The following is a 25,836-nucleotide window of genomic DNA, read 5'->3' as shown; positions in this document are numbered from 1 at the left end:
GTTCTACAAATATGACCAATAAGGCACTGCTCCCTTTGTTGATTAACAATAGAGCACCTTCAATGTTTTAACAGAGATTTTAACGAGTACTAATGTTGTACTTCACATTGCAAAATCCAAATAATGTCGTCTTGCATAATGATAAATCTGAAACATATATGTGACAGAGCCAGTCTCAATATACTAACATCCGTTAGTTAAGCCTCTATGAGTACAGCTTTTCCCCGCATGAGACTGTGTGCTGGTAGCCTCAACCACCGGGGAGGAATCAAGGGAATGAGCACAAAATATTCGTGTATGTCCGAGTACCTCCTCCGCAAGAGACCGCGTAATGCCGGTCTCAGCCAACGGAAGAGAACTGTAGAGAAAAGGAGCCAAAAAGGCTCGGGTGGGGCCAGGAACCTCCTCCGCAAGAGACCGCGTATTGCCGATCTCAACCAACGGAGGAGGAAGAACCACGGAGGAGATAGGCGAGATACACGAAGAAGTGTGCCGGCTGACACTCTTACCCCACACCTCAGAAGTGTCCATAGGAGAAGTCTGCTACGATCAGGAAGGAATAATCAGCAGCACCGTTTGCTTTTTCTCTGAATCCGGCTGTGCTTAAGCGTCATGTGCAATGTGACCTTCAAGGCATCCCAGGAAATGTAGTTTGTACCCGCTTGTGCTCCTCTGTACGGCTTTTCGTTAGTCAGCGTGACACAAGAACACAACTTATTTTTAGTATGGGGAAAGCAGTTTTAAATAATCCCCACTAGGAATCAAAACTCACCTTCGGCAGTTTATGTCAAAATCACTCATGATTCTGTTAGCTCTTGGCCAATTCAGAAATTGGACTGCATCCATTTTACATGGCGTGTCACATAAGTGAACCACAACAAACAAAAAAGCAATATTTAGCGATGATGTGGCGGGGTTTAATTTGTAGGGGACAAGATTGTCTTGTAGCTCTTACTCAGAGCCAAGAAGGTTAGTTCTCTGCTCTTTGAGTGCATGAGAGCACGCTGTTCTCGAGTTTGGGTCTTTGTATTGTACAGTGCTTTCTCTTTTTTTTTTTTTTTAATCCTCATACTGCAATGTGGTGTACATGAAGTTATCAGGGACCCGTTTCTCTATTTTCTCAACCATCCCATTCCCCGATTTCAGGGGAACTCGCTCTGCGAATTCTGTAGAGTAGGGTCCCCTTACGTCCGTAATACCTCCAATACTTTTCAGACGAACTGGGGGAGCTGACTATTCTGGTCACTCACGCAGGCATTTTGCCTGTGAATTTATTCCCATTGCATAATCATTGGAATTAGATGAGTCATAGCATAAATATGATGTAAACATCCCGTTCAGTTTGCAAACTGGGAGTCTTCCCAAATTTCCCAATAGTTATACTTCTTACTGGTTTTCCCTTTCCTATCCCACTTATTTCTTCTATTTATTGAGGCCACCCATTCCAAGTGTGAGGGAGGAATTGGTCTTATCCACTTTATGCAAAGTTCCCTTCGAGCAAGCAAAATCATCATAAACAACAGATTCTCTTCCTTCTTAGTTAAAGTTATTAACACATCTTGCCTGCTGACCCCGAAAATAACAAGATCTGTACTTACTTTAATTGGTCTTAGTACCGAATCTAGGATTTTACTCACTTCCTGCCAGAAGCCTTCGATCTGGGGACATTGCCAGAATATGCGCTGGGATGCTCAAGGGTATCCGTGCGCGTTATAAAACAGCGCTGGGATGCTCAAGGGTAACGTGCGCGTTATAAAACTCCAAATAATAATAATAATAATAATAATAATGTGCACATCATCTGCTCTTGGTAAACCGCATTTGGGGCATGTTTTCATGATAGGACCATCAAAATTAGATAGTCGCTTCGGCGTCCAGTATGCTCTATGGGAAGTAAAGAGGTGGTTTATCCTTAACGTAGCAGATTTCACTATGGACCAGCATTTATTCATTGATACTTGCCACAAGTCTTGAAGATCCAACGCCGGCAGATCTTTCCCCCAAATCGCATCTGGAATCCGAAATTCCTCCTCTCCAGCTTTTACAAGTGCCCAGTACCATGTTGCTATTTCTTTTTTCTTCTGAGGATTCTTTATCATAATGGTTTCCACGGTCCTATTTCCAGTATATTTCTCCTTCACTGTTTTTGCCCAACTAGTGAGCTGATAATATTTAAACTTTGAAAGGGATGCATTTGAGTTCATGAACAGAGTTTCCCAGTCTATTATGATGTTGTCCACCAATAACTGGCCCCATACTCGAAAACCTGATGTTTTCAGAGGTTTTGCCAAATTATCTTTCAGACAATCTGGGGTTCCTGGGGAGTCCCATATGGGCACGAACTCACTGTAATATGGGATGTTTAGAGTGCTCCTTATCTGATACCATAGCTTAGCTGCTGCTCTCAGAGTCTTTAGTTTCACTTTTTTAAAATACTTTGGATGACCAAATTTATACAAAAAATGACCAGTATTTCCAGGCATTACTTTGAGATGTTCCGGGTACAAGTCATAGTTATTTAGTAAAACCCTCGTGTGTTTGAATTGGAAGGCTCAATAGTATTCCACTAGATCGGGACTGGCAATTCCTCCTTCTGCTTTTCTTCTTCGTAACTTTCCCCAAGCTATCCGTGTACTTTTAGACATCCAAATGAAACTCGCTAGTTCTCCTTGTATTTTTTATAACGATTCCCTCTTGAATTCCAATGGGATTGCACTAAATAGGAATGTGTATTTTGGAAGGATAGACATTTTAATTATGTTTGATCTACCGAGAAAGGTTAAAGGAAGACCTCCCCATGCTTTTAATAGCTTTTTCACGTCCGCTGTTACCGCTGTTACCCTGTCCAAGTTTGTATTGGATATCTTACCTAGGTTTTTAATCAGATCTATTCCTAAATATCTGATTTTTTCCTTAGTATGTATATTATTTAGATGGGTATTCCAACTCATAATCTCCGTTTTTGATTGATTAGTTTGATAACCTGATACCCTCCCAAAATCTTTTAAAGTGTCTTCGATTGCTTGGACAGATCCTGCATAGTTGTTTGTGAAGATCATCACATCGTCTGCATACAAAGCTATTTTTTTTCCCCAAGTCTGATATTTAAACTGAGTTATTTCGAGGTGAGCTCTGAGCCTATTTGCCAAAGGCTGAATATATAGATTAAAAAGAAGGGGAGACAAGGGACATCCCTGTCGAGTCCCTCTATATATAGGAATATTTTCTGTTAAATTTCCATTAATTAGGACCTTGGATTTTGGTGTTCGATATAGTTCTTTAATTGCTCCCTGAAAGTTTTCTCCCAGGTTGTATTTAACTAGAGTTGCATTCAAGAAAGCCCAATTCACTCTATCAAATGCTTTGGCCGCGTCCAGTGTTATTATTGTCAGGGGATTTTTTCGCTTATTGCTATGTCTATTGACCCGATAAGCTCCTGCGTAAGATCTTGTAAATGCCTGCCACTTATAAACCCTTTCTGGTCTTCTTTTATCAGTTTTCCTGCGATATTACCAAGCCTTTTTGCTAGAATTTGTGTGAAGATCTTATAATCACAGTTAAGTAGGCTTATAGGACGGTAAGATTCACATTTAACCGGATTTTTACCGGATTTTAACAGGATGCTTATCGTAGCGTCATTCCATGAGTCAGAAAGTCTCCCCTTCTCTAGGTAAATTATATTTAACAAGTTTGTAAGCGGGAGAACTAAGGCTTCACTGAGTTTGATGTATAGTTCATTGGGGAGGGCGTCTGGGTCTGCTGCTTTACCTCTCTTCAGGCCTTTCATCACTTCTTCTACCTCCTCTTTGGTAATCGGGGCATTAAAATCTTCTTTTTCCAAACTTGTTAACTCTGGGAGTTCCAAATTATATAGGTATTCTTCAAAATCCTCATTTCGTGGGACAATATCTTCAGTATATAGAGAAGAGAAGAAATCTACAAATTCTTTCATTATTACCTCTTCTTCTGAACAAAGGACTGAACCATCTTGTGGTAAAATATTAAGTATTTTATTTCTGTTGGAGTCGGTCTTCGTTTTCCAAGCCAGCAGCTTGCTACATCCCTCCCCATACTCGTAGTGAGCGAGCTTGCTTACTTCCCATCTCTCTCTTACCTTACTCTCTAGAATTCCTGTTAACCTTTCCTCTTGTACCATCCTGTCTACTTCCAACTTCTTTTTCTTTTCCAGATCCGCCTCAACCTCTATTAATAACTCTAAATTTCCAACCTTCTTATATCTTGTTTTGATAGTTTTGTTTTGTAAGCGGCCAGACTGAGTATTTTCACCCTAATAACAGCCTTGTATGCATCCCATGTGATTTGAGGAGATACCCCCTCTTTATTATCTTCAAAAAACTCCACCGAATCTTTTTTTAGCTTCTCAACGATTTGAGAGTCATTGAAAATAGTCCGGTCCACCGTCCATCTCATAAAAGTCTGTTCCTTACCCAAATGAGTTTTGAGTAGGACGGCGGAATGGTCTGACAATAGGGCTGGCAAGTGTTCGACCTTGAGAATTTTACTCACTATCGTTCTTTCTACCAAGAAAAAATCAATTCTAGAATGTAAACCCAGTCTTTTATTTTTGATGGTAAACGGGTAATTTTTAGCCCCTTTTTCCTTCCAAATATCCACCAACCCCAAATCTTTTCTATAAATTCCCAACCATTCCCTCATTTTCGGAAGATTTATTTGTTTCATAGGGGGCAGGCGATCTGTCTTGGGGTCTGGAATCAGATTGAAATCACCACCTAAGACCACTGGGGATGCAAATGATAATAGATGAGTGTATAAACTTTGTAGCGGGGTGGGGTCATCTAAATTCGGCCCATAATACCCAGCAATCGTGTATGGAGTGTTATGAATTCTTACTCGAGCAATTGCCCATCTACCTTTTTTGTCTAATTCGATTCTCTCAATTCTAGCTTTTACTGATTTTTTGAAAAGTATAGCTATTCCCTTTACGACACACTCCTGATTTGTGCAGACATAACAATCTACCCAGCCCATTTTTTTTATGATATCATCCCATTCCTTCTCTAACAGATGTGTCTCTTGTAAAATTATGATCTCACAATCTGCCACTCTCAGATACTCCAAGATTCGTCACCTTCTACTTGGTAGCCTTAACCCATTTACATTCCAAGATAATATGTTGACATTTCTTCCCGTCATTTCTTCTCTCTCCTATTCTTGCTTGCTGCTTTACCAAGCTTTCTCTTGACTGAACCTGACAGGTCCTAATAACTCCCTTTGTTTTTTCTTTTTCTTTTTCTGCATTCTGAGGATACTTTTTTTTTTTCCCCTAATTTGCTCCCCACCCCTGTACATTTTTTTTGTATTTTTATATTTCTTGAGTAATAAAAAACCCACCCTGGGGAAGCCTCCCTCTTTTTCTTTTTGGGGTGTATTAATAGCCCCTTCTGAGCTCCGTGACTGCCCACTTATTTTTATGTTTTTTATTTTTTTATTTTTTTGCTTTTGCAATTTATGGTCTCTTCTCGTTTTTTTTTTTTTTTTTTTTTTTATTATGTGATTTACGCAATTAGATTAATATTTAGTCACTTAATCTTTTAATTAAAATTACAATCCTCTCCTGATAGAATTAGAATTCAAGCTCAAGCAGACAACCCTGATTGACTACTTACTTGATCTTTCATTTGGTCTAGGAAAAGGGCAACTTCAGCGGGATCCCTTATGTTGTGCATTTTGTTTCGCCACATGATTCTGAGGCTGGCCGGGAACTTCATTTGTACTGTGGCTCCTAAACTTTTTAATTCCTGCATATATTGACCTAATTCCCATTGTCTGTCTTGAGTAGATTTTGAAATGTCCGACCGAATCCTGAAGGCCCAATCCTCTTTATTGTGAGGTCCTTTTTTTAATGCTTCACTCAGAATTCTCTCTTTGATGGTGTATGTTGATAAGATGGCGGCCGGCTAGAACGCCAGGTCGGGAGCTCCGAGTGACTGCCCCAGCACGATAACAGGAAAGTCTTAAATGGTTGTTTTGTCTTTATCTTCTCTCTTCTCTCCGTCCTGAAAAAGACTTCTCTCAATGGCAGACAATCTCTCTTAAATGGCAGAGACACACGGAAACTAAAAGGGCAGCGGACGCTCGATGAATAAGAACATTAGCGTATGATGCCACCGGAAAAAAAAAAAAAGTAAAAGAGAACATGCCGCGGGAGGAAACAAGCTCATTCTTAGAAACCTACCGAGTTGGAGGATTTTGTTGTCGGAGTTCGGGGCACCCTGTTCTGCACCCTTTACCTCAGCAGGAGAGGCAGGAAGAGCAGAGGCTCGTTTCACGCATAGGGGTGTGGAGCGCTGCTTGGAAGGCTCGCAAGGCTAGTCAAAGAGCCGCGAGCAGAGTGTCCTTCCAGTTCCGGGGCAGCGGGGGAGGCGGCGAAGCGCTTTCGGTGGCTGGAGATGAGGCTGGGTGCAAGGCGTCTGGGAATGCCAGGGATCAGCTGAGACAGCGATCAAAAGATAATCTGTGGCTGCGGCTTCTTGCCTCTAATGGCAGCTATTTCCCAGAGACGAACGTGGGGTGGCTGTCTACAACTATAGATTTGGGAGAGACGAGTTTTGTGCAGGTTTGTGGACTGGGGAGCTCGGTTACTGCTCAGAGCATACTGGGACATGATACAACAAAAAACAAAGTACTTAATTCATCTGTTAAAGTTACAGAAGGGGTCTTTCCTTTTATAAATGATTGTAGAAGTAAAAGAGAAAAAAGTATAACTATACAGGACACAAGACTTTCATCTGTATATCCCAGAGCTCTGCTTCGGATGAAAAAATCTAGCAATATTGAGGGTGTAAGAACTGAGGATGGGGGGTAGACCGTCTTAAAACAGGGAGGGCTGGAGGACCAAGTGCATCAATTCAAATAGAGGAAGCACAACCCAAGGCACAATTCGAGGAAGTAACAACAAGTGCTGACCAGGAGAAAGGCAGGTCAATTTACTGTCTAAGGAATAGGAATTTTCTCCAAAATACAACTCCAGTTGTCTCTAAACAATATATTGCCCCTCGCAGTACGAAGAGAAATTCAAAGAAACAGATTAAGCTGGACTCTAGCAGCTTTTACACGAAGAGGAAAAATACGAAAGAATCAGGGAGGATTGGAAGTGTACCAGCCCCCCCACCCGAGTGACCCCCTCTCTTAGATCCTTTTTCAATATCCAAGAGCAAAGTCGAATGAATTTAGCAAAAGGAATTAATCCCACAAAAACTGCTTTCTCTTAAGACCCCTCTCCTGCCCCCCTAGCACTAGTTCCTGCACTAGCTGGGTCTCACCCCAAAACTGTTATACCTGTCCGGCCTGATTTACCCAACCCTTTAATGGTGTCTACGGGAGCTACTGATTCATCCATAACAGTTTTAGGAAGAGATAAGATGGAAAAATCTCAGAGTATCCCTACAGTCATGCAAGTTCAGACTAAGTCAACGGCAGATGGAGCAGCTGCCCCTCAATTGACTCCATCAATAGATCAATCAAATCTACAACTTAGAGAGAACAGAGCTTTGGGGGATCAAATACAAATTCTGACTCCTGGCTTAAGTTCAACGGATCAATTCCTTGAGAAGATGTTGGAGGAAATGAGGGCAAAATTTGCGGTATCAGAGACAAATCAGAGTAAAATCCGTGAGGTATGCGAAGCTTTAGATACCAAGATGATTGCATTGAATGATCGGGTTACTGAAGTTGAATCAGTAGTTGAGGGGCTCTCTAAAAAAGTAGAACAAAATGAAAAAGACATAAGGGTTCTAAAAGAGAGCAAAAGGAGTACAAATGAAAAATTGGAATCCCTGGAAAATCAGGCGAGAAAAAATAACCTACGAATATTAAATGTCCCTGAAGGAAAAGAAGGGGCGGATATCAAGAAATTCATAGTGCAGTTACTTGAGGAACAATTTGCTGATGTCATTCTCCATATTTAAATTGCAAGAGTCCAGATTTCTTTATATCTTGTAGGTGCTTACGTAACATAAAGTAATTTGTTTCCTTTGTAGCACATCTTTTGCCATTCACCCTTACTGGAAGGACATCCACCGATGTGTCACCATTAAGCTGACCACATCCCTCCAGGTTAGAATTAACTCGTTTTCCAATCCTAGACTTTGTTACTGTAGTCTTGCTTACCTACCACTGAACGTATTATCGTAAAATGCCTGAAATCAATTGTTAGTGGGGTGGCTAGGACTGCACATAATGACCTGGAGTGAGGCGGTCACCCTAGTCACTATGTGGGTTGCAGGTCAATTTGTATTTCTGTATTTTAAATGTTGGAGATTGAAGGTTGATTTTTCTTCAGAGTGAGCCTCCACCACTTTTCTTGAACAAAACTAACATGTGCGTGGGCGTCCAGTAGGCTCCTGCAGGTAAAAACACCCCTCATGGCAGTCTAACAACTGTATTTTTTTAAGTTACAGACTCTACTATTTAGATTTAATGTAACTCTAACAACTATTTCACTCTTGCTAGCAGCCACTGTGATTTCTGCTGGGCAATTTTTATACTATTCTTCACTTTCATTTCATTGGCAACTCACACCAGATACTACTGTTCACAAAGGCCACCAAAGAAAGTCTATTAAAGTCTCACACCGAGTATTCTCATTCCATTCATATGAGTATAAGAGCAATTGTCACTAATACTTTCTATGTAGAAGGAGAACCTTAAGCATGTTAAAAACCCGCAGATGCTGGCATTATCCCACCCCACATTTTTGAAGAAATAGTAAACTCTGGTGAAGTAATGACTGAGTTGTGTTTTTTTTACAACTGTGGATATTTTGAGGAGAAATGACCTGTTTGAGTCATATATTGCTCTCAGATTACTGATCTGTAAAAGGTCCCCTTTTCATTTAGAACTACCCACTGGTTAAGTGTCACCAAAGCAGATTCTGGCCCTGATCTAGAGTGCGGAGTATGGTATTTACTCCTTCAGGGAGACAAAGTAAAATACTCCTTCGCTCTGACGGAGTACCCTTTTTCCACATTTAGAGATATCTGCCTGCCTGGAAGACATCTGTAGTCATTGGCAGGTTCCTGTCAATGTGTTAAACGTTTGACAGATGGCTCCTTCAAACAGGACAGCCATTTGTCAAACTATTAACAAGTACGTTTTTTTCTTTTCTTAAAACAAATGTTTTTGAAAAAAGTGTAAACTAATAACCCCCACAGCATCAGAGTAGTGTCTTATGGTGTTGGGGGTCATTATTCATTTACATTTTTTTTTTACTGCCCCTCACCACCAGATTTTACTTACCTGTGACAAACAGCAAAAAAGTTATATACCGCTGTCCATTCTAAGCCAGGCACGCAATGTTATACGTAAACCTCCACGGCCCACCCTCTGTTGGGCCTTCAGAGGAGTTTGTCTGCTGGGGTAGGCTCATTCGCTGACATACTTAAGGTATACAGGTGGGCGGGCGGAGCGTTTGGCGGAGAGGGTACTCCGTCGCAGTTGCGACAGAGTACACGCTCCACCAAACTCTTAATCAGGCCTCAGTGTACTTTCTCAGCATTTTATGTTCACAGTGCTTTCAGCAAAAGAGCAGTGAACAAAACTCTGCAGCACTGACCTGCAAGATGGAAGAAAAAAAGTCTTAAACTCATAAAAGCCTTAAAATCACGCATGGTGAAAATGATCACCCAACTTCAAATCCATAACCATGCAAAAACAAAAAAAGGCTATAACTCACAAACTTGAGACGTGGATACTAGGTATTCTTTTGTCTTTTCATTTAGCCTGCTAACATATCATACTGTCTATTATAAAGGGTCATTATCTAGCCACAGTATTCAGTTCAAGCAAAATGACAAACAGTAATCACTTCCTAAATTGCAGTACATTTTATCATAATGAATACCTTTATGCACCTCTGTGCTGTTTGCCTATAATTGCAGGTCCAGCCTTGGCCCCGGGCTCTAAACACAATACTGTTGGAACCCCTATTTTCCTAAACAATCTTAATTGAGATGGTAAGTCAATGCATAGGTTTGTAAGATGAGCTGATTGCACTTATAAATATTTAACAACATGACCTTGTACGTTTATGTGTAAACATGCACTGAGTCTATGTGCAGTTTGCGCAAATTCTATCTTTTTCATCACTTGTCTTGGGGGCATGTGTTGTATATACATTCTAGCACGTTTAAATTGCAGCCAAGTCTGCAATATTAAACTGAGTTCTGATATCCAAGTATTTAAGGGTCTCATTCATGAATAGTCCCCTTTGCCCTCCAGCTCTTTTCCAACCCTGGCACACATCAGCAAATGCAATGGAAAACAGTTTGCACCACAGTACTGTTTGTAGTCTGCAAATGAAAAATTATCTTCCTCAGAAAATAAGTTGACAAGTTTCGATTCTGTAGAACAATAGAATGTAAATAAAAAAAGGGTCCTAAAATTGGGTGTAGAAGTATTACTGAAAATAAATCCTTCGCTCAATGCTGAATTAAATCTCATTGGCTTTGTCCATTATGTAGCTATAAAATGCCTTCCAGCAGCGATTGGTGTTAGGAAGCTGGGCACTGCTGGTGCCGCTGCTAGCGGGTTATCCCAACCTGTGTAAAGCAGCGTTCAGATTTACTTGATCCTTGATAAAGGGCTGAAAGGATGCCACCACCGGTTCATTCTGGCAATGTTTCCCACTTATTTCCAGAATGAGGTATGGCTCGTTCTGAAGTTCTTAAAGTTACACTTGTGACTGATAAATCTTCTACTAACTTAAATAGTCACTATATGTACTCATGCTCCAGCTCACTATCTATGCCAATAGTCAACGTAAAAACGACTTTTTTCAAAGACATAATGGAAAATAAAGTAGGGTGGATGTGATCGGCAGTGTCGGTGACAGCCAGTTGGGCAGACCTACTGAAAGCTGGGTAACTAATAATTGACACATAGATTTGCTGCCAAACAATTTTTGACTAACCTTGACACGGCATGCTCCTCTCATGATGAATAGTCTTTTTACTAAGTCTATTTATATATGGATATAGTGAGTGATGCTTTTAATTGTCCATAGATGCTCTGGACTCTGGGGCAGGATTGGAGTGTACTGCAAAAGTAGCTGTAGAAAAGTAAGTAGATAATTTGATCAATAAAAAAAAGGTCTGACATGCCCCAAAGGGCATGCTACCCCACGCTGGGCATCTCTGTTTACTCAACTATAACAAATAAGTGGCTTTTCCTTTCCTGTCTGTCTGTCTGTCTGTATCCATCCATCCATCCATCCATCCATCCATCCATCCATCCATCCATCCATCCATCCATCCATCCGTCCATCCATCCATCCATCCGTCTATCTGTCGGTCTGTCTATATCTATCTATCTATCTATCTATCTATCTATCTATCTATCTATCTATCTATCTATCTATCTATCTATCTATCTATCTATCTATCTATCTATCTATCTATCTATCTATCTATCTATCTATCTATCTATCTATCTATCTATCTATCTATCTATCTATCTATCATCACAATGAGAAGGAAAGCAGTGACACTCAGGAGATGACTTCATTGCACAGTAATTTTATTACATGGCAGACAGATGTCATTGAGATTTTGTTGGCAGAATTGGTGGTATCCACACTGGTCTCACACTAAATTCATTTAGATTCCTGACAGCCGATCACAACCAAAGCAGCATATAGTGCAGGGCTTCCAACAATGATGATATTACTTACTGGAGCTGGCTTAGGGGACGTCTCAAGTTTCGGGCCCTGGGAGCGTTCAGCCCTTTCCTACACTGCCAGCCAGTGCCTGTATGCTGCTGGCTCTGTCACTTCAAGATGTCGGGAGGCACTTCCTCCAACACCGGACCCACACCTGCAGGGAGTATGTAAATGCAGGGATCAGGACCCTGCCTTCCCTTCCAGCCAAGGGACCATCTCTGCCACCACCCACAGGTCTTGCAGTGCAGTGCTAGTAAGGGTATGCGGCTCACTGGTCTCAGCCATGGTACGGTGTCTGTATTTCAGAGGCGGGTGGCACTTATTACAAGTTCCACTATGCCGACCGGCTCAGAGTCACGCCATGAGCCACAGGGAGATATTAGCTGGTGGGGCCTCGAGAAAAGCCTGTCGCTTTGCACCTTACACCAATTCAGGCCCAACAGCTAGGCCACGCTCTGAGGGCCTGCAGGATGTGGCAGGTACATCCTCACGGCCCCGGCGTTCATCCTAGCCCCAGGTATCAGAGGGGATCTCGAGCCTCAGTCGTCGGGCCCCCAAAGCCCAGCTCCGATGATGCGTGGTACACTGCCCTCAGGAAGGACCAGCATCCGCTCCAAATCTCTCCAGCTGCCTCTGTTGTTGCCAGGTGCTCGGGGCTCCCAGACAGTCACGCCAGTTCAGGGGGCACCCCAGGGGAAGGAACGACAGCCACCAAAACCTCGGTCAGCCCCGAAGCCTTTGCCAGCAGCCGATCTCCCCCTTCAGTGCACATCAGCCTGACATGGCCCAGGATGTCTGTATTCGACAGGCGATGACCACATGAAACTCCCCAGCACTTCCCCATACGACAGGCAGTGTAAGGAGGACGGGGAGAGGATGGCCATATAACAGGTAGGATTATAACACAATTTGAATGGCATAGATGGGAGCTCAGGAAGGAACGTTTATTCGACCATCTTGCTTGGCCACGCCCCCTGCTCATCATTTAGTTGTGCAACTAACTCTTCCAAATCAATACTTTCCTATCTTGCTAGTTGCATTACAGTCTCCACCTCATTCATTGCAATGGCAGCTTCATTTTCAATTATTGGATATCCAAGAGGATCTTAACTTAGAGGACCTGAAATTTGACTTATTTGTGAACTCTCCTTAGCTATCTCAGCAGCAATTGTTTCTTACTGTTCAATTTCATCATGTAATATTTTCAAATATTTAGGAAATACTGAACACTCAATGCTATCCTTTGAAGCATTAAAAGAGGCTTCATAGTAGTCAATCTCTCCTAGTAAGTCTGATTCAGAATTCCAAGGCCTAAGAACTGTAGAAGTGCCAAATAGAAAAACTCTATTTTTTCAGCAGTCTGGCAACTCAGTTTTCTATGATTAATTAGACTTTGCTATGTCGTACCAAACAAATATCACGGCCAACTACTGCAAATTTAACTTCCTCTACATTTTCTGTGATGTTTCTATATCTGTGTAGTATTTCATAAAGACATACATTTTTAAGATGTGGACTCCTTTTTGGGTAGTAGGTATCTGGCATGTTTGTTTTGACAATATCTGTAATTTCTGGGCCAAATTCTGCGAGGTACTGAATTTCAGGAAAATACTTCAACTCTCTATTTCACCTGCATGCTAGGCCTAGACTCACCAAAACAATTAATCTCAACTTAGAGGATAAACTAGCAGAACTGAATCGATCAAAGCATTCATAAGATCCAATTTCCCTGTGCAAAGCATCTTCAAATTGAAGCTGTACAGTTTCTTTGTTAAAAACATTGCAGCAGAAACCTCTTCCCACATATCCTTCATCTCAGTCTTTTCAGATCTCGTTATGTATGAAGTAACATACCAAGCAACAGCTATGGAGTTGTCTGCCACAAACTGAATATCCATATTGGCATTCCACTTTTTGAGAATGACAGGATTGTACTCATTGCTATATTTTGAAACTTCTGTTCTCCTCAGGTTGTAGGTGTTTAGGGGTGAATTTTGAGTAAGTGTATGTGCGGATGAAAAACTGTTGACTCTTCCTTTGGGAATTACAGCTCTTGTAAAACCAAACCATTTATTGTAAAAGCGTATTTTCGCTTAGTACTTCCACCCACAGTAGTTCCCACATCTATGTGATTGAAAACGCAGAACTTGCTGTTTTGGGGCTGTCACTGTCTTTTGGGATGGGACATGTAACATACTGCTTTGTAAATAGAAAGTACAGACTGACCTGTGTCTGTTCTAAATTTTGGTGCATCTTTAATCCACAACAACATATGAATATGAGGAGCACCTCTTGCTCAGTATTGTTTATGCAAAAAACAATCTGTGACTTCTTTTTGTTGCAGATGAAGGTGAGCATGGCTTGAAATCTGTGTTTCCCTACAACATTTGCAGGATCCAGAGAGCAAAGTTCTCCTGGTGTCTTCAGCTTGATGTCCTTAATATAGTTTTCTTCTCTCAAAAAGGCATGTAAGTAATCACATGCTACTCTGCACAACTGTGATTGGTTTTGGGAGTGTCTGTGTAGGTCTGTGAGTGGGTGCATGACTGCCTGTGTGGGTATGTCAGTGGGTGCATGAATGCCTGTGTGGGTCTGTCAGTGGATGTGTGACTGCTGGGTCTGTGAGTGGGTGTTATTGCCTACATACATCTGTAAGTGGGTGTGTGAGTGCTTATGTGGGACTCTGAGTGGGTGTGTGAATGCATGCATAGGTTTGTGAGTAGGTGTAAAAATGCCTTGGTGGGCCTGTGAGTGGGTGTGTGGGTCTGTGAGTGAGTATGTGAGTGCCTGAGTAGATCTATGAGTGGGTGTGTGAGTGCCTGTATGGGTCTGTATGTTGGTGTGTGAGTGTCTGTGTAGGTGTGTGAGCCCCTGTGTGGGTCTATGAGTGAGTGTGTGAGTGCCAATGTGGGTTTGTGAGTGGGTGTGTGAGTACGTGTGTGGGTCTTTGAGTGGGCGTGTGAGATCTGTATAGGCCTGTGAGTGGGAGTGCGAATGCATATGTGGGTCTGTGAGTGGGTGTGTGAATGCCTCTGTGGGTCATTGAGTGGGTTATAAATTCCTATGTGGGTTTATGACTGGGTGTGTGAGTTCCTTTGTGGTTCTGTCACTGGGAGTATGAATACCTGAGTGGGCCTGTGCGTGGATGTATGAATACCTGATAGGTTTGTGAGTGGGTGTGTGAGGGTCCATGTGGGTCTGTGATTGGGATTATGAGTGCCGGTGATCAGTTTCTGTTTGGGTCTGTGAGTGGGTGCCTGAGTGGCTGTGTGGGTGGGTGCCTATGAGTGGGTGTGTGAGTTCCTGAGCAGGTATGTGAGTGGGTGTATGAGTGTCTGTATAAGTCTGTGAGTGTGTGTGTGAGTGTCTGTGAATTAATGGGTGAGTTCCAATGTGGGTCTGTGAGTGGGTGTGAGTGTCTGTGTGGGTCTTTGACTGGGCATGTGAGTGCTTGATTGGGTCTGTAAGTAGGTGTATGAATGCCTACATGGGTCTGTGAGTAGGTATGTGAGTGCCTTTGTGGGTCTATGAGTGGGTGTGTAAGTTCCTGTGTGGGTCTGTCACTGGGTATATGAATGCCTGAGTGCATCTGTGAGTGGGTGGGTGAATGCCGATGGGTCTGTGAGCTGGTGGGTGACTGCCTATGCAAGTCTGTCAATGGGTGTATGAGTGCCTGTGTGGGTCTGTGAGTGGGTGTGTCAGTTCCTGTGTGGGTTTGTGAATGGGTGCCTGAGTGTCTATGTGGTTCTGTGAGAATGTGCTTGTGTCTATGAGTGGGTGTGTGAGTGCCTGAGCAGGTATGTGAGTGTGTGTGTGTGTGTCTGTATAGGTCTGTGAGTGGGTGTGTGGTTGCCTGAGTGGGTCTGTGAGTGAATGTGTGAGTTCCAGTATAGGTCTGTGAGTCGGTGTGTGTCCGTGTTGGTCTTTGACTGGGTGTGTGATCACCTGATTCGGTATGTGAGTGGGTACATGAATACCTACATGGGTAAGTGAGTGGGTGTGTGTGTGCCTGCATTGGTCTGTGAGTGGGTGTGAGATCCTATGTGGGTCCGTGCTGGGTATATGAGTTCTTGTGTGGGCCTGTCACTGGGTGTATGAATGCCTGAGTAGGTCTGTGAGTGGGTATGTAAATATATGATGGGTCTGTGAGTGGGTATGTGAGGGTCTATATGCGTCTATGAGTGTGTATATGAGTGCCTGTGTGAGTGTCTGTGTGGGTCTGTGAGTGAGGGTGTGACTGGCTGTGTGGGTCTGTGATTGGGTGTGTGAGGGCCTGTGTAGGTCTATGAGTGGGTGTGTCAATTCCTGTGTGGGTCTCTGAGTGGCTGCCTGAGTGTCTGTGTAGGTCTGTGAGAGTGTGTGTGTCTATGAGTGGGTGTGTGAGTGCCTGAGCAGGTGTGTGAGTGGGTGTGTGAGTGTCTGTATAGGTCTGTGAGTAGGTTAGTGAGTGTCTGTGTGGGTCTCTGAGTAAATGTTTGCATTCCAGTGTGAGTCTACTAGTGGGTGTGTGAGTGTCTGTGTGGCTCTTTGACTGGATGTGTGAGTGCCTGCTTGGATATTTGAGTGGGTGTGTGAGTGCCTACATGGGTTTCTGAGTAGGTCTGTGTTAGAATTAAAATGTATTACTGCCATATTACTTGTATTTTATCTGGTATTATGTTAGCATTTATTTAGCTATCTTATAATACATTATTGATAGATGTATACGCAATTAACAAGGGCAGATGTAATGTAAATTAGGTTGACATCTATGCCACCGTTTTACCTCTCGAAGACGACATTTTGTATTATAATCAAAACTGTTACTTGATCATTTACGAGAAATGGTCCTTGGAAAGTTTCGTTTCTCAGATGTTGCTGAATCCTGCTCATTAACGCATGCCTTTCTCTCTGCGTAGAGGCCTTATCCCACCTGCCTAGTAGGGAGGATAAGCCAGACGACCTTGGGCAGTAGATAGATTGCTCCAGGCAGCAGAATTGAAACTTATGTTCTGTACCCCCATTGTATTGCAACATCTACCAGTGTTTTTCTATGATAGGCGGGTCTTTGTGGGCTCCACAACATACATAATGTAACTGTATGCTTGTTAGAGTCAGTCCCTCGTCAGCCGTCATAGGAGGATGGTCAGATTGGACTCCACTGAAGTGTTCTTTGTGAATAAACCAGTTTGCTTGTATCCTCTACTGTGTCATCAACTCTTCTTTTCTTGGAAGGTTAGAGGAGGTCGAGAGTGGCCGGGGTGGCCCTAATTGGTTCACTTCCTTCATCTTTGAATGCCTACATGTGTCTGTGAGTGGGTGTGTCTATCCTTGCATAAGTCTGAGAGTCAGTATGTGAGTGCCTATGTGGGTTGTGAATGGGTCTTTGAGTGCCTGCATGGCTTTGTGAGAGGGTGTGTGAATGCCTGCATAGGTCTCTGAGGGAGTGCATGACCGCCTGGGTCAGTCTGCAAATGGATGTGAAAGTACCTGTGTGGGTATCTGAAAGTGTTTTTTTAAAAGTGTGTCAAGATTTGCGAATCCGTCAATGATTAACACGGGGGATGCTGAGCCTCGCAGGGGATCTGCTAATTCCCAAAGTGGGAAAAAAATATATAACTCAATTTTGTACCCAACATAGGTCCCTCTCATACTACTCTAACACACCCATGGGGTCAGGATACCTTTACCCTGACCCCTTAAATCATTTTGCTGATCATTTTTATCAACATGCTTACAATGGTGGCAGCAACTTCCCGGTCAGGTTATTGCTGTTGGTGCATGACCTCGCAGATTCACTACGGGGGATCGGCAAAGAAGCCACATCCCTAGATATAGAAATTTGTGTTTCCTTTATTAACTCTGTAACTACTAAACAGATTTACACCAAACCACAAACAAGGCTCTTTCTGGATGAACAGCTACCTCTCTACCAAACTAGGTGTGATTCCGTCCAGTAGTGAGGGTTGTAGTCGTGTTCAAAATTCCTATGGGAAATTGCATAGGAGACACAAATCTTTTGACTCCCCCTTTTTCTCGGCCCCCGCTTTACGGATAACTTTTACACTTTCCATGCAGAACGAGACAAAATAGGACAATTATATATATATATATAGAGAGAGAGAGAGAGAGAGAGAGAGAGAGATATTTGTGTGTCAGTAATTCTAGTTGTGCATGGAAAGTTTCAGGGTGATCCGTTATCGGGGGCTGAGTGGGGTCAAAAAAAGTGTGTGTCCCCTTTTAATTCCCATAGGAGTTTTGAACATGACTACAGTCCAAACCACTGGACACCAATCCCAAGAAAGTCACTGCTAACTTCACCCCATTTTAGCAGCTATACTGTGCTGCCTGAGACATGCGTAGTATGTCTGATGTATAAAATGGTTTGTGCCTGGATAGTTAAATCACAGCCCTCACATGTGCAGTGCAGACATCCATCTGTAGGAAAGTGTTCCTTTTTGCATAGTTACCCCCACTTTTTGCCTGATGTCTGATGCACTTTCACTGAATGTACACTGGGCCCCTGCCAATCAGGTTCCCAATGCTTGTGTTCTTTACCAAAACTGTAACTTTGTTTCCACAATTGGCACACCTCTGGCCCGCATCTAAATCCCTTGTACAAGGAACCAGTGGTTCCCAGGGTCTTGTGACCAGAGAGGGTCTCTAAGGGCTGCAGCGTGTATTGTGCCACCCTCAGAGACCCCTCACCAAACACATACGCACTGCCATTGCAGACTGTGTGTTTTGGTGCAGACAAAACCCAAGAGTCAACATACACACATCCCTGTGTGCCATGCCGACAAATACTGCCTGTGGCTTAGGTAAGTCTCTCTGGCAAGCCTCACAGCCCTAAGGTAGGGTGCACTATACCACAGGTGAGGTCATGGCTGCAATAGCAATATGCCCCTACAGTGTCTATGTCAATTCTTAGACATTGTAAGTGCAGTGAAGGGAGGGGACATGCCAAGGGAATAGTCACCCTAAATGGTAAGTAGCACATTGGCTACAACCTGCTAGTACCAGTATTGCCCCTAAATTTAATACAAATTCAATACGAAGAAGGACGAAGAAGGATGAAGAAGACACAGCTTTGTAATAAATCCAGCACTGGCATCAGTGTGAGTTTATTATGCTGAGACGTTTGATATGAAACTTCTTAGCAAACTTATTAGCATTCAGTATTCTTAGCATTCAGTATTCTTAGCATTCAGTAAAGCTATCATGCAGCCTACATGGAGAAAATGGCTTTCACGTAGGCGCCTGGCTTGTCGGCATCCTGATCAATCACAACGCTACCATTTCAGCATTGTGATTGGCTATGGGGAGGGAGGCTGTCTGCTTCCTGTTGCTGCCGGAGGCAGGAGAGCAGAAAAACTCCGGACCCGGTCGGCCGGTGGACAGGTACGTTTTTAAAATGTATTAATCCCCCCTCCCTGCACAGCCCTCGCACGTTTCCCCCCCTTATCCGCAATTAATGCCAGCCGCGACTACAAATGCACCTATTCTAAATTTCTCAAAGGCATCGTTAACTTTTTCTCATAACTTGGCAAACTTTTGAGGTGATGATAGGGCCAAAGTACTTACTTAAGATAGAAAAAAATGTAACTTCCTCTACCTTTGCACGCACCATGACCCAGGCAGAGCTTTTTGAAAATCTGCAAACTTTAACACTGCTAACTCTTTCCAGTCTGATCTTAAACTTTATCACCTATATCTTGTTGGCGAAGCCCACTACAGAAAGAAAGATATGATGACTCTTGCACAAAAAAACTGTTTGAGATAAATCTATCCAGGGCATCAAAATCAATAAATTAAACAGGACTTATAAAGCACGGCTAATCAACTGTGAGGGTGTCCAGGCACTGGGAACCTGCTGCTTAGGAAGAGTTCATTTGAACAGCCAAACCTTGAGTCATTTCCTGAATTCCAACAGAGAAAATGAGGTCCGGCGGTGAGGGGGAGGTTGTTCCATGACCTCGCAGTGAGGTAGGAGAAGGAGCGTCCTCCACTGTTGCTTTCAGAGGATGCGGAGAGTGCGAGAGGTAAAAGAACAGGAGGAGTGCAGGTGTCTGGAAGGTTGCTAGAAGTTCAGCCGTGGTTGATGTATGATGGTCCTTGATTGTGTAGGGCTTTGTAGGTGTGGATCAGCATCTTGAATTGACATCTGGTCTAAATGGGGAGCCAGTGTAGCTTCATGAGGTGGGGGTGATGTGGCTTTGAGAGGTCGTGAGAGAGTCTGGTTGCAGAATTCTGTATGGTTTGCAGTCTCTTCAGGAGGTTCGAGGTGATTCCTACATAGAGTGCGTTGCCATAGTCCAGACGACTGGTGACTAGGCCTTGAGTGACGGATCGTCTGATGTTGATGGGGAGCCACTTGAAGATCTCACGAAGCATGCAAAGAGTTAGGAAGCAGGTGGAGGAGCCCTGCATTGAGCATTGGCTAGCATGAGGCACCCTCCACCATCTCTAACTTTTCCATGTCTGTTCTTTATCACATTTGTGAAATCATATGGCTGTGTATAAATTTTGGCCACATCTAAAGGCTGGTATATTCATGTTGCCTAATCAATGCCCCAACTGACCACATACACTCATTATTTGGGTTCCTTTTAGCTTAGGTCCTATTGAAAAATCCCATAGATACTTGTTAATTTGTTCTCATTGATTTAAATATGTTCCTTAGCAACTCATGTTAACAGTTGCTGAGGCTTGCATTCATTTGAACGATCAAACACAATTTCTCTGCTTTCCAGGTGTGATTTTAATCAAATGTTTTAAAAATCAGGTAGTATAATTTAGGCTTGGGCAGAACTTGTGGAGTTTCACTCATGGAATTCCGTGGAGTTACAGAAAAACTGTACAAGATTTAGTGGAATTCTGCCAATGGGTGGAAAATATGCTGTTTGTGCTGCAATTTAGCGTGGGTAGCAAGAGCAGCGCTGAAAATCAGTGCGAACTGCACCATGCGTTGCGCAAGAGTGCGCAACCATTCAAGTTGCCTTTGCTGCAGCTCAAATAGACCACTTGCGGCCGACAGCATTATAAAATGGCGCCAGAAGGCTCAGTTTTGACTGGAGATCGTGCCGGCGTCTGGCCAATCTGGCTCGTGCTCACAAGCGTACGTTGTGGAGCCCAGCGTTGTTCCTGCGAGGTGTGAACAGCGGAATAATTCTGCCATGCGCCAAGTGACAGAATTTGGCAGGAACTCGCATTACAAGCATAATGCAGACTCACCCACATTCTGCCAATTCCATGAGTGAAATTATAATTCTGCCCAGGCCTAGTATAGTTAGCCCATTTACGATGTGGTTTAAAGTTTAAGTGCACCGCCTATTTGAAGTTTTGTTCCTTGGTAAACCCGACCACCCCGTACCTTTCTCAGACTATGCTTGATTTTGGGCTGCTTTTAATGTTATAGGGTGAGACAAAGACAAGTTTTACTTGGTTGTTTTTGAGACATCAGGTGAATAAGCCACTCACATAAATTTAGGAATTTGTTTAGAAGGCCCTTTCTACCATCATAATACGTAACCACAACTATTGGGAATTAGGCTAAACGTTTCTGACCAAATACGATAATAGGGATTTTACCAATGACGAGAAGCCTTGAACAATCAACATGCAATCTGTGTACCCAATGGTTGCTGCTTTGAAGTTTCTCCTCTATTAGGTGAGGAAGCTGCCCTCTCTGACAGGAATTGCAAGATTGTTAACAGACATACACAGTTGCTTACACCGGGGCACATTGATTTAAGGAGTCTTATATCCTCAAGAAGGTAGAAGGAGTCATTTCACATAGCTAATATCCCACCTAGAGAGCACCAACACCAGCAACTGCTTAAGACTAGGGCTATGACAATTTGTAATAGTGGTTGTAGAAGCCTAGCTATAACACACACAAAGATGTTTGCCGCCATCACCCCTCAGCCTGCCAGATGTGCAAAAATAACCAAGGCGGTATCCTTTAATAAGACCTGCATTTCTGGAATAACTTTTCATTTGCAAAAAAAAAATCATAGTTGTTATTTCCCTAAAATGCCAGGGTGGCGAAAATGATATCACACGCCGATTGAGCTTCCGGGTCAACTCCTGTGCTCTCTCTTAGACCAGTTACAGCATACTATTGGCTTCTGAGTAGGAAAGGGAACTTCAAGAGCAGGAAACTATACAATAACAATAGGGGTCTCGCCACTCTATTTATTTCCTGTTCTTGCTGCTTCCTTTATGGCCTTTAAGCACCAAGGCAGCAAGGATGAAGCTAGGGGTACCAAAGGACATGTCGGGTATTTAGCACTTTAAAGAATAGAGTGGACCATCTCACCCATTTAGATTAAGGGGGGCTGAAATTACTTTTATCGTTGCATTATCTTCTGCTATTAAGAATTCTTTCTGAAAATCATTATTCAATATGTTTGCATAGCGTTTATGGCTGCTGTCACAGTTCAAGAAGCTTGAGGCAGGCGGCTGTGTTTTTAGGAGTATTGAAACAGCGTGCGGTCATTGTCAGCACTTCCAACGAACCCGAAACAACCTTAAACTCAAGAGGACATTTGCTAAATACTGTGTTTTTCTTGAAAGCCGGGTTGTTATTGCTGGCAAAAAAGAAGCAGTTACTGTTTCGTTACTGTGTCATTAGCAATTCCGAAACTAAAACATCATCATATGGTGTAGTCACGAATGCGCTTGTATTCGCAGCTACGTGGTAATTTGACATGGAAAATAGACTATAATCATCGTTCGCTTTTAGCCTTCAGCACTATTAACGTCGGCATGTACCGCTGAAAACAAGCATTTAATATGTTCTTGTGAAATCAGCATTGGGTACAGAAAATAATAGAAGATTCCTCTGAAGTAGTTTAAATCTTGCTACTTATTTACAGATTAGAATCAGACAGGCTATGGCAATTTTGAGAAAGTTGACCAATTCGGTGTAATTTTCTATTTATGTTGCGTTAAAAAAAGTCTTCTCTGAAAACCACAACATGAGGCCCTATGCGAACAAGTAATTCAAAGACTCACGTGCCTTCACAGTAAATAACACGTACATACATAATAGACAATAGAAAAAAAGACATAGATGCAAATAACGACGTGCAATGGTTGTAAACCACCATTGACTGCGGGTCAAATTATGTGCAGTGCAATATTTTCACTTTTAAATTAAAGTAGTAGAATAATTTGTGAGTGAATTTTGAAATCCGTGTAGATACTAATTTTAGAAAGCCTGGAAAACAGAGGGGCATATTCACAAGAAAATGTCAGAGACGCGGAGCTGCGCCAAATTTTGCAGCGCTACACTCCGTAATTTTCAAGACGCAGGGATGCACCCAGTAACGACCCGTGGTGGGAGTGCTGACGTGGGGTGGGGGAGGGGGGTAGTAAACTACGGATTATGGCTGATTAGAGGTAAGTAAACATAAAAATAAATAAAACGAATGTTATTGCGCGTGCTGCATCGCAATTGGCGATGCAGCGCGCGCAACGAAATTAATTTTATTTATTTCTAGGTTTACTTACCTCTAATCGGCCATAATCCGTAGTTTACTACCCCCACCCTGCCCCTCCCCCACCCCACGTCAGCGCCCGTCAGCACTCCCACCACGGGCCGCTACTGGATGCACCATATTCACAAGAATACGGTGCACCCTTGTGTTTCCCCTGGTTTGGGCGCAAAAAAGCTGAGTGGCGCCACCGCAGGTACCCAGCCGCCATGTTGCAATGGTGCCTGCACTGCAGCAATGATTGTTCATGTGCAGGAAGGGACACCTTCCTGCACATAAACAATCAATAATGGCGATTTGCACCTTCTATGTGTGATCAAAAAATTAAGAGAAATTCATAATTTCTCCTAGTTTGCGCCATTCTAAGCCTGGTATTCCAAGGCATTCATTTTTGGCGCTGCCTTAGCCTTTTAAATCTGGGGCAGCATAAAAAAGCAATGTGTTTTGATGTGGAACGCCCACAGGAACACCCATTGGTTAGCTGTCAGATGCTTCGACGCTGCCCTGGAGCTTTGGTTACGTTTGAATCACTGCTCTTTCTGATTAATTCAGATGGTCTTAGGAAATCTTCACCTTAAACCGTAATACTAAACCTAATGGAGCCATGTGGGCCCATCTCTCAATTTTCCAGCTCGAGTTTTTCCTGCTGATGCTGGTGTAAGCCTGTTTCCCTGTCTTCGGTCCTGATGAAGACCCCGTTTCCAAGAATTTAATTTCGCTGGTCCCAATAGGGGTCGAAACGTCGACTTTTCCATGTCCTCTATCAACTTACAAGATTGACAGTGACTGTACAACTGCTTTCTTTGTTTATGCTGTTACATTTATGTTTCGTGCCATTTAAGTGGTAGGCTAGGTCCATAAATATACTGTGGATGTTCCTATACGCACGACCTTCCTCCTTCACATCGTTTGCACTCATCCCAATACCCTGCACTTATCACTGCACTTGCACCTGTTTATACTCAAAAAGATGATATTGACATGTATTTTGTCTATTGAATGTTTGATCTTCTTGACTGAATTTTGCTCAATTGATTAAATCTAGTCATTTATGCGTTTACCAGGTGGTGTCACAACTCTGTATGATTTGTTAAGAAATGTGTTTTCTATCCTTTTAAATTTGTTTCCACTGTGACTACTTTTTGTGTACCTACAGGAACACCCATTGCACGCCCCCATTGCCGCAGAGGACTGTGGCAGAAAGGGGCATATGTACAAGCTGGCGTTAAGTGACACAAAATAGCATAGCGCCACCTTGTAAATAGGAAAAATGTCGCTGCGCCACCGGAGCATCAAAAATAGTGACGCTCCGGTTGTGCTGAGGGCTTGTAAATATGCCCATAGGGTTTACCAATAGCTATCACCACAACAATCTCACGATATGCATGAACCTAGTTCATAGGTGTATGATCGTTGTCCAGAGTCTATGGCCCATTTATTTTTATTCTCACAACTGTGAGCTACAGCGTGAGTTCCTACATCATGTCTTGAGACTATTTTTGTGTGAAACGGGTAGCTACTGCCTGGGAACTGGAAGAAAACCACCAACTCAACACACATTGAGCACCAAGCAAACAAGTGCATGGTTATGAATGAAAAGGCAGAATTTATAGCCAGGGATGAATGACCCGAAACCCTGCTGACCATACAACAATGTGAATGACATATATGATCTCAATTGTTGACGGCTGGTTAAGGCAAGTGAGAACACCATAACAATATATCATGAATTATAAAGCCTTGAGAAATCTCAATATCTAAATGCCAGGGCAAAAGAAGTGTCAGCCGTATGTTCGACTGCTACATTAGTAATTGGATACCATTCACAAGAGTAACATGGAATCCGACTCCCATAATTGAACCCCTTACACCAATAAAAGTGGTGTGCTATGATGCTACAGCCCTCATATCATTTGAAAGTTCTCTCCTTAGAGGAGTACATTGGATTGAAACTTGTAACTTGAGAGCAAAAGTCTTCCTAATCCTGTATCTAACATTAGAGAACATTTCCCTAGACTGGTTACAATGATGGCTTATATTGTCACAAATTGTTGTCATGTCTGCCATTATGCACTCACTCAAGCTGCCAGCAATGAAAAGGTTTGGTTTATTGCCTGCAACAATCCAGAATGGAGGAGACAATCCAGAGGTACTTTTTCAAAATGTGTGAGTGAAGATAGTCGCCCTTCGTCACATTTCAGGCAAGTGGTAGTGGGTAGGGAACAGTTTTCATTTCATTGCAAGGATGTACCTCTTGCCTTCTGGTCCTAAGAAGGTATATGTTTTTTCACAATTGAACTTAAATCAATACCAACTAAAGTCCAACAAACAGGAGCACCATAAGTACGTCTAACCTTGAAAGATCACCAGTAAGAGACTTTGGCTTGCACGACCCACCAGACGACTTGCTCAAGACACACTTAATGGGTACATATATGGTTGGAAGAAGCTGTAATTCAATAACTTGGTAGGTATTTGTTTTTATATATATTTTTTTTATTTTTGCAGCTTCTTGTCTGTAGTGTACATGTTCACAACATAATAAATTAAATGTTTAAGGATCATTCTTACAATGGTATATCAAGATGGAAAAAAAAAGATGGCGACAACCAGAAATTCTGTTTCAAAATATTTGAGTGAAGAGTGTCACTCTTTTCA

Source organism: Triturus cristatus, chromosome 12 (assembly GCF_964204655.1).
Source record: "Triturus cristatus chromosome 12, aTriCri1.1, whole genome shotgun sequence".
NCBI classification, from domain to species: Eukaryota; Metazoa; Chordata; class Amphibia; order Caudata; family Salamandridae; genus Triturus; species Triturus cristatus.
This window is presented reverse-complemented; position numbering follows the sequence as displayed.